This window comes from Artemia franciscana, chromosome 7 (assembly GCF_032884065.1).
Source record: "Artemia franciscana chromosome 7, ASM3288406v1, whole genome shotgun sequence".
Classification (NCBI taxonomy): Eukaryota; Metazoa; Arthropoda; class Branchiopoda; order Anostraca; family Artemiidae; genus Artemia; species Artemia franciscana.
The window spans coordinates 3,620,980-3,634,457 of NC_088869.1; the positions used below are offsets into that span (position 1 = coordinate 3,620,980).

Below are 13,478 nucleotides of genomic sequence, written 5' to 3' on the forward strand. Positions count from 1 at the left end.
CGAACAATGTGTAACTTTAATTTGAATAATAGCTTTGACTTAGAGTCTTCAAGTTTGAAAAATAACTGTACTAAATAGTCAACCGACCTGACTTACAACAATTCAATAGCCCCTCAGGTCTTTAAAACCAAAAACTTATATCCAAGGCGAATAATAAAGGAAGCTGTTCAGATAAAGACAAATAGATTCAAATATAGGAAATATTGCCGTTAAAACAAACACCTAAGGGCAAAATTACACTAACTGGAAGTAAAAAATGAATACAAAAGCCAAAATAGATTTTTTTTTTTTTTACTATTCATAGCTTTTAACAATAACAGTTGCTAACAATATAGATTTCTAACAGACCAGATTGTTTTGAGTGTAAATACAAATACATTATTGCTCCCTTTAATATCTTTTATTTGTGCATTAAGTTTTTATGTTAATTATCTTTAACCCCTTAGTTACGTTACAATCTTAAAATCAATAAATGAAATCAGTAATAAACTTTATCCTTCTTCTAAAATACTCAGGAGCTGAATCATTTGCTTAATTTTTTTTAGAGGTGACCTTGCCATCCAGACACTATAATAGCTACCAAAAATCAATTATTCTCCTAATTTTTGGTTACCATAAATGTTACTCTTCAATATCTGGTGGAAATTGAAAACTGAGTCAGGAGTACAACTTAGGTTCTTAAATTCCTTTCTCTGAAGGAAAAATAAAAATAATTTCACTTGCAGCGGTGGTCAAAATAGCAAAAATCATATCAGAATGTGCAGGGTTCATGGATGTCAATGAGTTTTTAGAAAAACAAAAAAATTTCACTAAATTGAATGAAACATTTACTTTAAAACTAAAGAAAATGACTTTGCAGCCAGATAAAAAGAAAGTTCTTTACAATTATTGGAGTCAGAAAAGAGATACAGAGACAAGTAGCATAGACACTCTAACCGAATATTTCAAAATTAGAGTTGACGAAACAAGTAAATCAGAAAGGCTTAAAACAAAGATAGTTACGTTTAATACCTCAACAAGTATTCGTAAATACGCGGACATGATTTGCGAAACTGTATACTTGCAATTGGTTGAAAGCGAATCTGATGAGACTATACAAAGGAATAGCTAGGCCTACATGTATTTACACGGGGGTTACAAACAAAAACCAGAATATATCAGGGAAGCAATTACTGTGGTATATAAAGTAACCCAAATTGATGAAACTATGAAAAAATTGACCAGATATCCATAAATATCAATAGAAACACGGATAATATGAACAGTGGAAACAAGAATAAACGTGTAAGATTTGGGGAGGCAACTCAATAAGCTAGGCCGCGCAAAAATGGCCCAGGCAAATCTTCTAGATAGAATAATAGGGCAAACAACGCTAGTAAAAAAAACATATGAGGACACCCGTAGGCCCAGATGGAAATCACAAATTACCAATCAGGATAGACAATATAGGAAAAAAAAAATCAATTTTGAATGAATACTGTGGCAAGTATTCCTACTGTGGCAAGCCAGGCCACCGTGTGACAAAATGTCACATAAGGATATAAAATGAAATTTAATGCATAACAGAGCAAACCAGTTTCGACCACAAGGTAAAAGCAACTTAAAAAGCCACACCTAGTTTTTTAAACTGAAAGTAAGGAGCGACATTAAAACTTAAAACGAACAGAAATTACTCCGTATATGAAATGGGTTGTCCCTTCCGCAATCTCTCGCTCTTTACGCTAAAGCTTTTAATTGTTTTAAAAAGCAGAATTGTGGCAAAGAGTCAAAATTTAGCGTAAAGAGCGAGGGATTGCGGAGGGGGCAACCCATTTCATATACGGAGAAATTTCTGTTCGTTTTAAGTTTTAAAGTCGCTCCTTACTTTCAGTTTAAAAAAAAGGGTAATAATATTTGAAAGAAGGGTGGGTAGTTCGTTAGTATAGAAGTTGAAAAGTGTTGGCCCAAGAACAGTGCCCTGGGGCACTCCACTTAACACAGTTGTGGGAGAAGAGAAATGAGGAGTTCCTTGTCTATCAAAAACTCTAACACTCTGTGATCTTTCAGAAAGGAATCCCATAATCCACTGTACAACACCTTCGTTGACACCTGCAGCCCTCAATTTGATTATGAGGAATTCATGACAAACTTTGTCGAATGCTTTGGACAAATCAAAAAGAATCATGTCGACAGGAAAACCCTTATCGACCAGTGTAGTCACTAATTCATATCTTTGGATGAGGTTAGTGTCCACAGATCTACCAGATCTGAATCCATGTTGTGATGTGGAAAGAATATTATTGACCTCAAGATGTTCAATTAGAGCTTTATTAATAAATCTCACAAGCACCTTAACACCTGCAGAGGTGATGCTATTAGGACGGTAATTTTCTGCTGAGTCTCTTCGTCCCTTTTTATTGATCGGGGTTATATAAGATGTTTTCCAATCATGCGTTAGGTCCCCATTTTGAAGAGATATCCGGAGCAGCATGCACAGGGGGTAACTGAGACCTCTTCGACACTCCTTAAGAAGACGTGGATGAACACCATCTGTTTCCTTTGACTTATTTACATCAAGCTTCTCAAGGCTATTGACAACCATTACTTCACTTACTGACAGATCAGGCATAGGGAAAAGTGCTTCATATGGTCTGGGATCTGGTGAGGAGGTACCTGAATTTTGGGTAAAGGCAGAAGAAAATTGTGTATTTAGAATGTCAGCATTATCTATTGGAGATGAGTGTAGTACACTGTGGTCAATAAGGTCAGGAATAGTATGATGATTTGGGTTTTTAGAAGAGACATGTCTCCTGAAAGATTTTGGGTTTAACTTGATCTCAGAAGCAAATTTTTCCTCGTTAGCAGATTTCAGTTTTTTTTACAGAATCTGTTACACGATCCTGTGCTGCATTATAAATTGACAGGGTCTCCTGGTTCCTCTTCTTCATATACCGTTTCCAAGCTCTAGATTTCTGGTTAATCAGCTTCTTAACTTCCTTAGTGGTGAAGGGAAGTGTTTGGGCTGTTTCCTAAAAATAACCTTCAAATGTTTCTTTTCAAGAGCAAGAAGATTTTTTTTTTTAATTTAACCGCGACTCATTGATGTCACTGGTGATGAGCATTGACCAGTTTGCAAATGAAAGTTCTTGCTGTATTGCCTCATAATCAGTGAAAGTCTGAAGACGAAATTTAGGTTGAGGACGACTATTTTGGTACAACACAGACAGAACAACTAGGTGGTCACTACTAGCAATTGGCGGTAAATAATCATTACGAATTAGGGAATCAGTATCACGCAATATGACGAGGTCTAACAGCGAGGTATTCTGATCAGCTCTATAGCGTGTAGGCTTATCAATAGTCTGATGAAGAAAATTATTTGATAGGCAAGATAAAAAAGGTGAGTCTCTACTATTAGATAAAAAATGTCCAGTTCCTTCAACCCACTCAATTGCAGTTCAACCCACTCATTGCTAGTAAAACTTTTTGGTGAAATCAAGGATAAATGTACAGATGGCATTCCTAAAAGAAAAAAGACTTTATTCGAAGAAGGTATTGAATCCATACTAGGATTTTGTCAGGACAGGAAGAAAACGGACAGATGATTGAATTTGCTTTTAAAAAATAGCGAAAGGAATCTCGGAATATTATTAACATTAAAATCAGTAATTTGGCTAAGGTTTGGCGTTGTTCTGATTAAATTATCCCTTAGAATAGTTGTGTGTAATTTGTTGTTAGTAAACACTAAGGTAGGAGGCTAGGACTAGGTAGGACAACAAATCAAGGAATGAGGGATAACCCCAGCCCAAAATCTGACATGGCCAAAGGTCAAAGAGGAGTATCAGATGGAAATCAAATCGAACTGTATATACTAGGGCATCTGACTAAAGGTGGACATGGGTTATATAGTCCAAAGCAAACTGGAAAGGTCCCTGAAGCAGCAAAAGGATAGATGTCAATGAAGCTCAGTGTTCTGCTAAAGGCAAGTAGTATTAAAGAGGCCCACAGTGAGGTGATGAACAGATCAGGACCAGGAGGTTCCATAGTGATTCAAGTAAAAAATGAATTACATGCACAAAAAATATTGAATCAAAATTTTAAGAGAGTTATGAATTTAGCAGTATTGAAAGGTCGATTAAAATATTTTCAGGGATGTCAACTGTGCCCACATCCCCCATACTACAATCTAGCCAATTCATTCATTGTTTATATGTAGTATGTGTTGTTGAGAAAGGTAGGTTAGACCTTTACTTTCTAAAAATACAAAAAACATTTATGTGAACACTTCAGAAAATGTTCAACAGAATCAATGTAGGCTATGTGAATATGGACTGTCAAATCAACCAAATTGATTTAGTTTCACACTCTCCTTAATATTATCTGAAAGGCTCACATGAATGGCAAAGAACCAAATAAATTGGGGTCTGCCAAATTTATCTATTGTTGTTTTTTTTCTACCAATGCATTTTGTTCAAAAAGGATTTGTCACATGAACTTAAAAAGAGCTCATTTGATTGGAAATTGAAAGTTAAAGTGTTTTTTTTTTCAAGAAAAGTGATTGAAAGGTAATCAGACTCCCCTCCTACTATGATCAATTCTTCAGCCCTATCCAATCAAAATTTTCAGATAGCCATTTTCTTCAGTAAAGTTGAAATTTCCAGTAGCTATGTTTTCTGTGATGTAAACCCCACCCACCACAACCCTTGGAGTAAGGGTTATAAGTTTTGCCATTAACCCATTGTTTACATGCAACATTTAGGCCTATTATTGAGAAAGATAATTTTATATTATTTTCCCAAAATGTTTAGATTTAGATTTTTAGAGAAAGGAATCTTAGAAAATTATTAACATAATAATCAGTAATTTGGCTAAGGTTTGCTGTTTTTTTGATTAAATTATCTCTTAGAATAGTTGTGTGTAATTTGTTGCTAGTAAAAACTAAGATAGTAGGCTAGGACAAGGTAGGACAACATATCAAGGAATGAGGGATAACCCCAGCCCAAAATCTGACATGGCCAAAGGTCAAAAAGGAGTATCAGATAGAAATCAAAACAAACTGTATATACTAGGGCATCTGACTAAAGGTGGAAGTAGGTAATATACTTCAAAGCAAATTGGTAAGGTCCCTGAAGCAGTAAAAGGATATGTGGCAAATAAGCTCAGTGTTCTGTTAAAGGCAAATGGTATAAAAGAGGGCTATGGTGAGGTGATGAACAGATCAGGACCAGGAGTTTCCGTAGTGATTCATGTAGAAAATGAATTGTATGCACAAAAGATTCTTGAGGTGAAAGGAATAAAGTACAATGAAGATTTGATTATATTTGAAAAGGGTGACAAAGATACAATGTTAGAAACAAAATCTAAAAAAGGAATAGACGTAATGTTACAAGCTATGAAAAAAGAAAGCAAGAACTACTTTAAAATGAATATGTATCAGAGATACACCTAAGGAGCAAACCAAGTGAGGAGAGAAACACTTTTGGTGTTGGTACCACAAGTATTGGAGTGTGGGGTATCAGAAAATGTGTATTTCAGTATCTGCCATAACCAGTACAGTGCTTTAGATATCAGAGGTTTGGACATCATGTCTAGAATGTAGAGGAAAAGAGAGATGCATGATTTGTGCAGGAGCTTATAGCAACAAGGACTACAAGCAGTGGAGACTTGAGCACAACAAAATGTGTAAAATGTGGTAAGAACCATACACAAACTCAAAAGAATGCCTAATAAGACAAGAAAGGGCTCTTATACTTAAACAAGAGCTAAGAGTTCATATGTCACTTGTTACAAGGTTGGAAGAGCCAAGAGCTCATGTGGCATGAGCTCTTGCAAAATTTTAATAATCTATAGATTGCTTTAAAAGGAAAATAAGAGGCTTAATGTCAGTCAGGATTAAAAATAAGAGCTCTGAGTCATGAGGTCCTTCTAAATGTCAAAATCCATTAAGATCTGATCACCCACTTGTAAGTTAAAAAATACCTGAATTTTCCAAATTTTTCCTCTCCCTTCAGCCCCCCAGATGGTCCAATCAGGGAAAACGACTTTATTAAGTCAATTTGTGCAGGTCCCTGACACACCTACCAATTTTCATCATCCTAGCACATCTAGAAGCACCAAACTTGCAAAAGCACTGAATCCCACCCCTTAACTCCCCCAAAGAGATCAGATCCAGTCCAGTTACATCAATCATGAATCTACAACATTTAGAAGTGTTTTTCAAGATTCTAAGTTCCACCCCCCAACTCCCCCCAATGTCAACAAATCTGGTTGAGATTTGAAATAAGAGCTCTGAGACATGAATTCCTTCTAAATATCAAATTTCATTGAGATCCAGTCACCTGTTCTTAAGTTAAAAATACCTCAGTTTTTCTAATTTTCCAAATTAACAACCTGCAGGTACCCCAAAGAGAACATTCCAATTATGTCAATCATGTATCTATAACTTGTACTTATTCTTCCCATCAAGTTTCATCTCAATCTGTCCACTTTAAGCATTGTCCAAGATTTCTGGTTTGAAAGATTTCCAGTTTCCCCCTCCTCCTCCCCTTAATGTCACTAGATCCGGTTGGGATTTAAAATGAGAGTTCTAAAGCACAAGATCCTTCTAAATATCAAATTTCATTAAGATCTGATCACCCATTGGTAGATTACAAATACCTAATTTTTCCAAATTACTCCCCCCTCCCAATTCCACCAAAGAGAGCCAATACCGTCTGGTTATGTCAGTCAGTTATCTTGGACTTGTGCTTATTCTTCACACCAAGTTCCATCCTTGTCTTCTCTCTGCTTTAAGTATTTTCCAAGATTTCCACTCCCCTCCACCAATGACACTGAATCTGGTTGGGATTTAAAATAAGAGATGAGTTACAAGGTCCTTCTAAATATGAAATTTCATAAAGATCTGGATCATTTCTTTGTAAGTTAAAAATATCTCATTTGTCAATGTTTTAGAATTTACCCTTCCCCCTGCCTCAACTCCCCCAAAGAGAGCAGATCCATTCCGATTATGTCAATCACATATCTAGGACTTGTGCTTATTTTTCCCACCAAGTTTCATCCCAACCCCTCCACTCTAAATATTTTCCAAAATTTTAGGTTGCCCCCAAACTCCCCCAAATGTCACCAGATCTGGTTGGGATTTAAAATAAGAGCTCTGAGACACAATTTCCTTCCAAACATCAAATTTTATTAAGATCAGATTACTCCTTTGTAAGTTGAATTACCAAACTAAGTAATGAATGTAATGAATTGTAATTTAAAATGAATTGATTACTAAGTAATTTGTAATGAATTGATTACCAAACTAAGTAATATTGTTACAAGCCTAATTATGGTCATTCCAACAACCAGACTAAACAAAAAGAAGTTGAAAGAAATAAAAAAAAGATTCAAGAAATAAAAGAAGAAACTGAAGAGAATAGTGAAGAACATGTCTCAGATGAGGCCATGGAAAATCAAGACTTCAACTCAAAAAGAAAGATAAGTTCAGAGTCCCCACCCACCATGCTTAAAAAAATGAAATCAAAAAGATCATGAGGATTATTCAGAGGAGATTTTAATCTTCATCACACTCTGTGGAATGATAGCCACACTGAAGATGGTAAAGCTAAAGAATTAATAGAGATACTGATCAAACAGATTGTGGCAATGAACTGTAGTAAGGAGTGACCTGGCCCAATAGCAAACAAAACCCTAAAAAACAGAATTTTGATGCTACTGGATAAATTGAAAGAGTCAGATCTTTATAATGATTTTAAATATATAAGTTTAATCAAATTTAGTCTTATCCATCAAAAGTTAAGAGCCTGAGAAAATTTGCCTTATTTTGAAAAATATGGGGAAACACCCCTAAAACTTATAGAATCTTAACAAAAATCACACTATCACATTCAGCATATCAGAGAACCCTACTGCAGAAGTTTCAAGCTCCTATCTACAAAAATGTGGAATTTTGTATTTTTTGCCAGAACACTAATCATGGGTATGTTTTCTTTTTTTTTCCCAAGAGTGATTGTATTGACCCAGTCGTCCTAGAATGTTGCAAGAGGGCTCATTCTAACATAAATTAAAAGTTCTAGTGCTCCTTTTAAGTGACCAAAAATTGGAGGGCAACTAGGCCCCCTCCCATGCTAAATTTTTTTGGCACTTGGTATTAACCAAGTGACATATAGCAATCGTAAATTCTCTTGGTCTTTTGGTCCTGGTTTTGCTACTTTAGGCACTTCGAGTTAAGCTAAAACGATGAAATTTGGCAGGCTTATCAGGGACCAGACCAGATTAAATTAAAAATATTCTTTTTCCCGATTTGACTATCTGGGGGGAGTGGGGGGCCCATTAATTCAGAAAAAATTGAAAAATTGAAGTATTTTTAACTTATGAACGGTTTATAAGATCTTAATGAAATTTGATGTTTGGAAGTATATCGTGTCTCAGAGCTGTTATTTTAAATCCTGACCGGATCTGTTGACATTGGGGTGTGGGGAGGGGGGTTGGGGTTGGGAGGGGAAACCTAAAATCTTTGAAAACACTTACAGTGGAGGGATTGGGATGAAACTTGGTGGGAAAAATAACCACAAGTCCTAGATACATGATTGACGTAACCAGAATGGATCCGCTCTCTTTGGGGTATTTGGGGGGGGGGGGGTAATTCTGAAAAATTAGAAAAAAATGAGGAATTTTTAACTTACGAATGGGTGATTGGATCTCAATGAAATTAGATATTAAGAAGGATATCGTATTTCAGAGCTCTTATTTTAAATCCTGACCGGATGTGGTGACATTGGGGGGAGTTGGGAGGGGTAAACCTAAAACTTGGAAAAGACTTAGAGTGGGGGGATTGGGATGAAACTTGGTGGGAAAAGAAGCACAAGTCCTAGATACATGATTGACATAACTGGAACGGATCTGCTCTCTTTGGGGTAGTTGGGGGGGGGGGGTTAATTCTGAAAAATTAGAAAAAATGAGGTATTTTCAATTTACAAATGGGTGATCGGATCTCAATGAAATTTGATATTTAGAAGGATATTGTGTCTCCAAGCTCTTATTTTAAGTCCTGACTGGATCTGGTGTCATTGGGGGGAATTTGGGGTGGGAGAACCTAAAATGATGGAAAACACTTAGATTGGAGGGATTGGGATAAAACTTGGTGGGAAGAATAAGCAGAAGTCTTAGATATGTGATTTACATAATTCGAACGGATCTGTTCTTCTGGGGGGGGGGTTAATTTCGAAAATTTTTTAACTTACAACGAAGTGATTGGACCTTCATGAAGCTTCATATTTGGAAGGACCTCGTGACTCAGATCTCTTATTTTAAATCTCAACCGGATCCAGCGTAATTGGGGGTGGGGGGCAATTGGGGGGAACTGGAAATCTTAGAAAATACTTAAAGCGGTAAGATCAGAGTGGAACTGGATGGGAAGAATAAAAACCTGTCTAAGACACATGACTGACATAACTGGACCGAATCTGCTCTCTTTGGTGGAGTTGGGGGGGGGGTAATTTTGAAAATTGAGGTATTTGTAACTTATGAAAGGGGACCAGATCTTAATGAAATCTGATATTTAGAAGGATTTTGCGCTTTAAAGCTCTAATTTTAAATTCTGACCAGATCCTTTGACATTAGGGGGAGTTGGAGGGGAAAACCGGAATTCTTGGAAAACGTGAAAATTGGGGTATTTTTATCTTACGAATAGGTGATCGGATCTTAATGAAATTTGATATTTAGAAGCAATTCATGTCTCATAGCTCTTTTTTCAAATCCTGACCAGATCTTGAGACATTTGGGGGAGTTGAAGGGGGAAATCTTGGAAAACACTTGGAGTGGTGGAATCGGGATGAAGCTTGGTGGATAGAATAAGCAAATATCCTTGATACGTGATTGACAGAACCGTACTGGATTTGCTCTCTTTGGGGGAGTTGGGGGGGAGGGGCATAGTGATTTGGCGAGTTTGGTGCTTCTGGACGTGCTAGGACAGTGGAAATTGGTAAGCGTGTCAGGGAGCTGCACAAATTGACTTGATAAAGTCGTTTTCCCAGATTCGACCATCTGGGGGGGGGGCTAAAGGGAGAGGAAAAATTAGAAAAAATTAGGTATTTATAACATACGAGTGGGTGATCGGATCTTAATGAATTTTGATATTTAGAAGGACATCATGACTCAGAGCTCTTATTTTAAATCCTGACCGGTATTAACCCTCTTATTTTCCTTTTAAATCAATCTATTGATTCATAGAATTTTGCTAGAGCTCATACCATATGATCTCTTGGCTCTTAGCTCTTCTTGCCTTGTCACAAGTGCCATATGAGCTCTTAGCTCTTGCTTCCCAAAGTCAACAGACCAAAATTTTAACTTAGCCATTTTGTTCAGCATATTCAAAAAACCTGATAACAAGGCCATTGGGGACAGCTTACCCCCTCAAAGTCCAAGGAGGAGGGGCTGCAATTTACAAAATCTGACCAGTGTTTACATATAGTAATGGTTATTGGGAAGTGTACAGACGTTTTGAGGGGGAGTTTTTGGGTTATGAGGATTAGGGTCGAGGGGAGGGTTTTACATGAGAGGATCTTTTCATGAAGGAATTTGTCATGGGAGAAGATAATTTCCATGAAGGGGGTGCAGGATATTCTAGCCCTATTTAAAACAAAAACAAAAATAAAGATAAATATGGAAAAGTTTTTTTCAACTGCAAGTAAGGAGCAGCATTAAAACTTAAAACAAACAGAAATTGTTACACATGTGTAGGGTTCATCTCCTCCTAAATACCTTGCTTTTTATGCCAAAGTATTTTTAGTAATTTCAACTATTTATTCTATGACCTTTGTGATTCAGGGGGTTATTCTTTGAGAATCTGGAAAAAATATAAGTTTCAGTGTAAAGAGTGAGGTATTAACGAGGGGGAAAACCCCCTCATACTATGTAATAAAAATATACAAATATAGAAGTTTATTACATAAGTAATGTATATTTTCTGCTAATTAAAATGTTTGTAAAAAATTAAAAAATTCGATTTGCCTTTTTAAGTAACCAAAAGATTGGAGGGCAACTAGGCCTCCTCCCCCAACCTTTCTTTTCTCAAAATCTTGTGATCAAAACTAAGAGAAAGCCATTTAGCCAAAAAAAAAAAAAAAAAAAAAAAAAAAAAAAAAAAAAAAAAAAAAAAAAAAAAAAAAAAATGCAAATTTCATTATAATTATTTTGTAGACAACCAAAATAGAAAATGTATTAATTCAAAAACGTTCAGAAATAAAACGAAAAAAAAAGTTTTTTAACTGAAAGTAAGGAGCAACATCAAAACATAAAACAAGAAATTACACTGTATATTAAAGGGACTTTTCCCTCCTCAATGCCCCTGTCTTTATGCTAAAGTTTTTTACAGTTTTAAAAAGTAAATTTGTGAGAAAGAGTTAAACTTTAGTATAAAGAGTGGGGCGTTGAGGAGGGAAAAGCCCCTTTAATATATGGTGTAATTTCTGTTTGTTTTAAGTTTTAATGTTGCTCCTTACTTTTAGTTAAAAACTTGTTTTTTTCATTTTAACTTTTGATCCAGAAGAGTAGATAGCGCTTGCTGCACCAAAAAACCTTGCAACTAGACTAAATAAGACAAATGGGGAAACAACAACATTAGACTTGACTATTATATCTTCTGAGCTAGCAGGTGACATGACTGTCGATTCAAAAGATGATTTTGACTCTTACCACTTCATCATTTTCACTGACTTGGAGTTTGAACCACAGCCCTCTGCCTCTGAAACAAGAAAAAATGGCCATTCTTTGACAAGAGAATTGCTAAATGGAAAGAAGAAATATCAAAACTTAACTTTTCCAACCTAAAGACACTACCTACTGAAGAGGCTATTAAAGAAGTCTCAGAAAAGATGATAGAAGCTGGGAAAAAAATCTAGCTTTAAAAGGTAGCCAAGGAATGAAAAAGAAGATTTATAATTCTACCGTAGGATGGACAGCCAAATGTGAAGCAATTAAAAAAAGAGACAAGACCTAAGAAATCAACTGAAAAAAGAGGGAAGCTGGGAAATAGGAATATTTCTGTGAGCAGATTAAAAGCTAAGATAAACAAAGTGACAGCCCAGCTCAGACTGACTGTCGAAGAGGAGAGATACAAAGCTTGGACTTGGGTAATTCATGAAAAATTCAGAGGAAACATTCCTGCCAGATGCTTGTGGATGAATTTTAAGAAATACATAAAAAGAAAAACCTATGTATGTGAACCAAAGATTCTAGATTCTAGAAAAAGAGTTACGACAGCATAAAAAAGACATAGACAAGGCATTAATTTCAAATAGTTCCAATAACTCCTTTGATTCTACTTTAGGTTGGCATAAATTTAATAATCTGTCCCACATGATACTTTTTGAAAGATCTTCACTCATCAGTAATGATTTGGGGTAAGACAGGTGGTTCGGGAATCAATCGAAATTAGTCTCAAAATAAATACTAATATTTCTTTGAACAGGGACTTAGGGGAATACTCACTAAATTCTTTATACTGAAATTTAATTAAAAATAATCTAACAAAAAATTTTACTAAACCGACTTATAATAGTATTGAACCAGCTACAAAAAGGCCTTTGAGACAGGCTGCTAAAAATGCAAGATTGGCTCTGAGAAACTGCATTTAATCACTTTGTTCTCTTCAGTTTGAATGAATTTATATTCTTACTTCATTCTTTTTGTCAGTACTGGTTAAACTTCGTTAAAGTAAGGATGCTAGGGCTGGTTTTAAAAAGTTTTTAAAATACATTATTAGTTTTAATTCTCACAATTTAATGTAAGTTCATTTATATATACATATTCTCTCTCTCGTTCTCGTATTGTGCTGAAGACGGCCCTTGGACATAGGGCCGAAATATTCACAGAACTGATTTCCACTGTCTTGAAAAGATTTTCCCTATTGTTACTACTTTGTATTTGTTTATTTTTTTTTACCGCATTTTTTTTCAAGATTGCTAACACATTCCTTGACTTCATTTATCCTAGTGGTAATGTCTTGCTTCAGCTCTTCTACTGCCTCTTAACTATTTCTGCAGTAGCCAAAGCACTAGAGACTTTAGATGTTATCAAGTTTGAAATTTTGGCCAATGGTGGGGAGGGGTCTGCTGGAGTACCAAAGTGCTTACAAATCAAGCAGTACCACTGCATATCTCCAATGGTAGATATTTTTGAGAAAAGTTCATATTTGGAGCTGGGCATTTTTAAGCACTTAATGCATAGCCATTTTTCACAACCATCACAGAAGAATGCCTTTGAATCTGGTTCAAGTTTGTATTTACAGCCAGCACAGAAATCTTGGGACTCTTTCGGGCTGAATAGCTTCTGTTTGCTATCCTGTTTAGGTGGTATCCTTTTTTATGTAGCCATTATCTCACAAAATCTCATGGTAGAGAACCTGTGGGACATGCTGATACTCAAATCACCTATCCTCAGCAGCTTAAGGATTAAAATCCTGCTAGTACCAATATGGCTCTTCTTGTCTGATATCA

At 35.8% G+C, this 13,478-nt stretch overlaps 1 protein-coding gene across 2 annotated transcripts in view; it reads left to right on the forward strand.

Moving 5' to 3' along the window:
• The first annotated feature begins 3,531 nt into the window (after window positions 1-3,531).
• LOC136028748 (serine incorporator 1-like) overlaps window positions 3,532-13,478 on the forward strand; it is a 68,719-nt gene continuing 58,772 nt past the window's right edge. Inside the window, exon 1 of one of the 2 annotated variants that reach the window (XM_065706633.1) lies at window positions 3,532-3,658. The gene's annotated coding sequence lies outside the window, so the exon portion shown is untranslated. Of the gene's footprint in view, window positions 3,659-4,833; window positions 4,853-13,478 lie in introns of those variants that run through there. The other variant, XM_065706634.1, reaches the window with a different exon arrangement.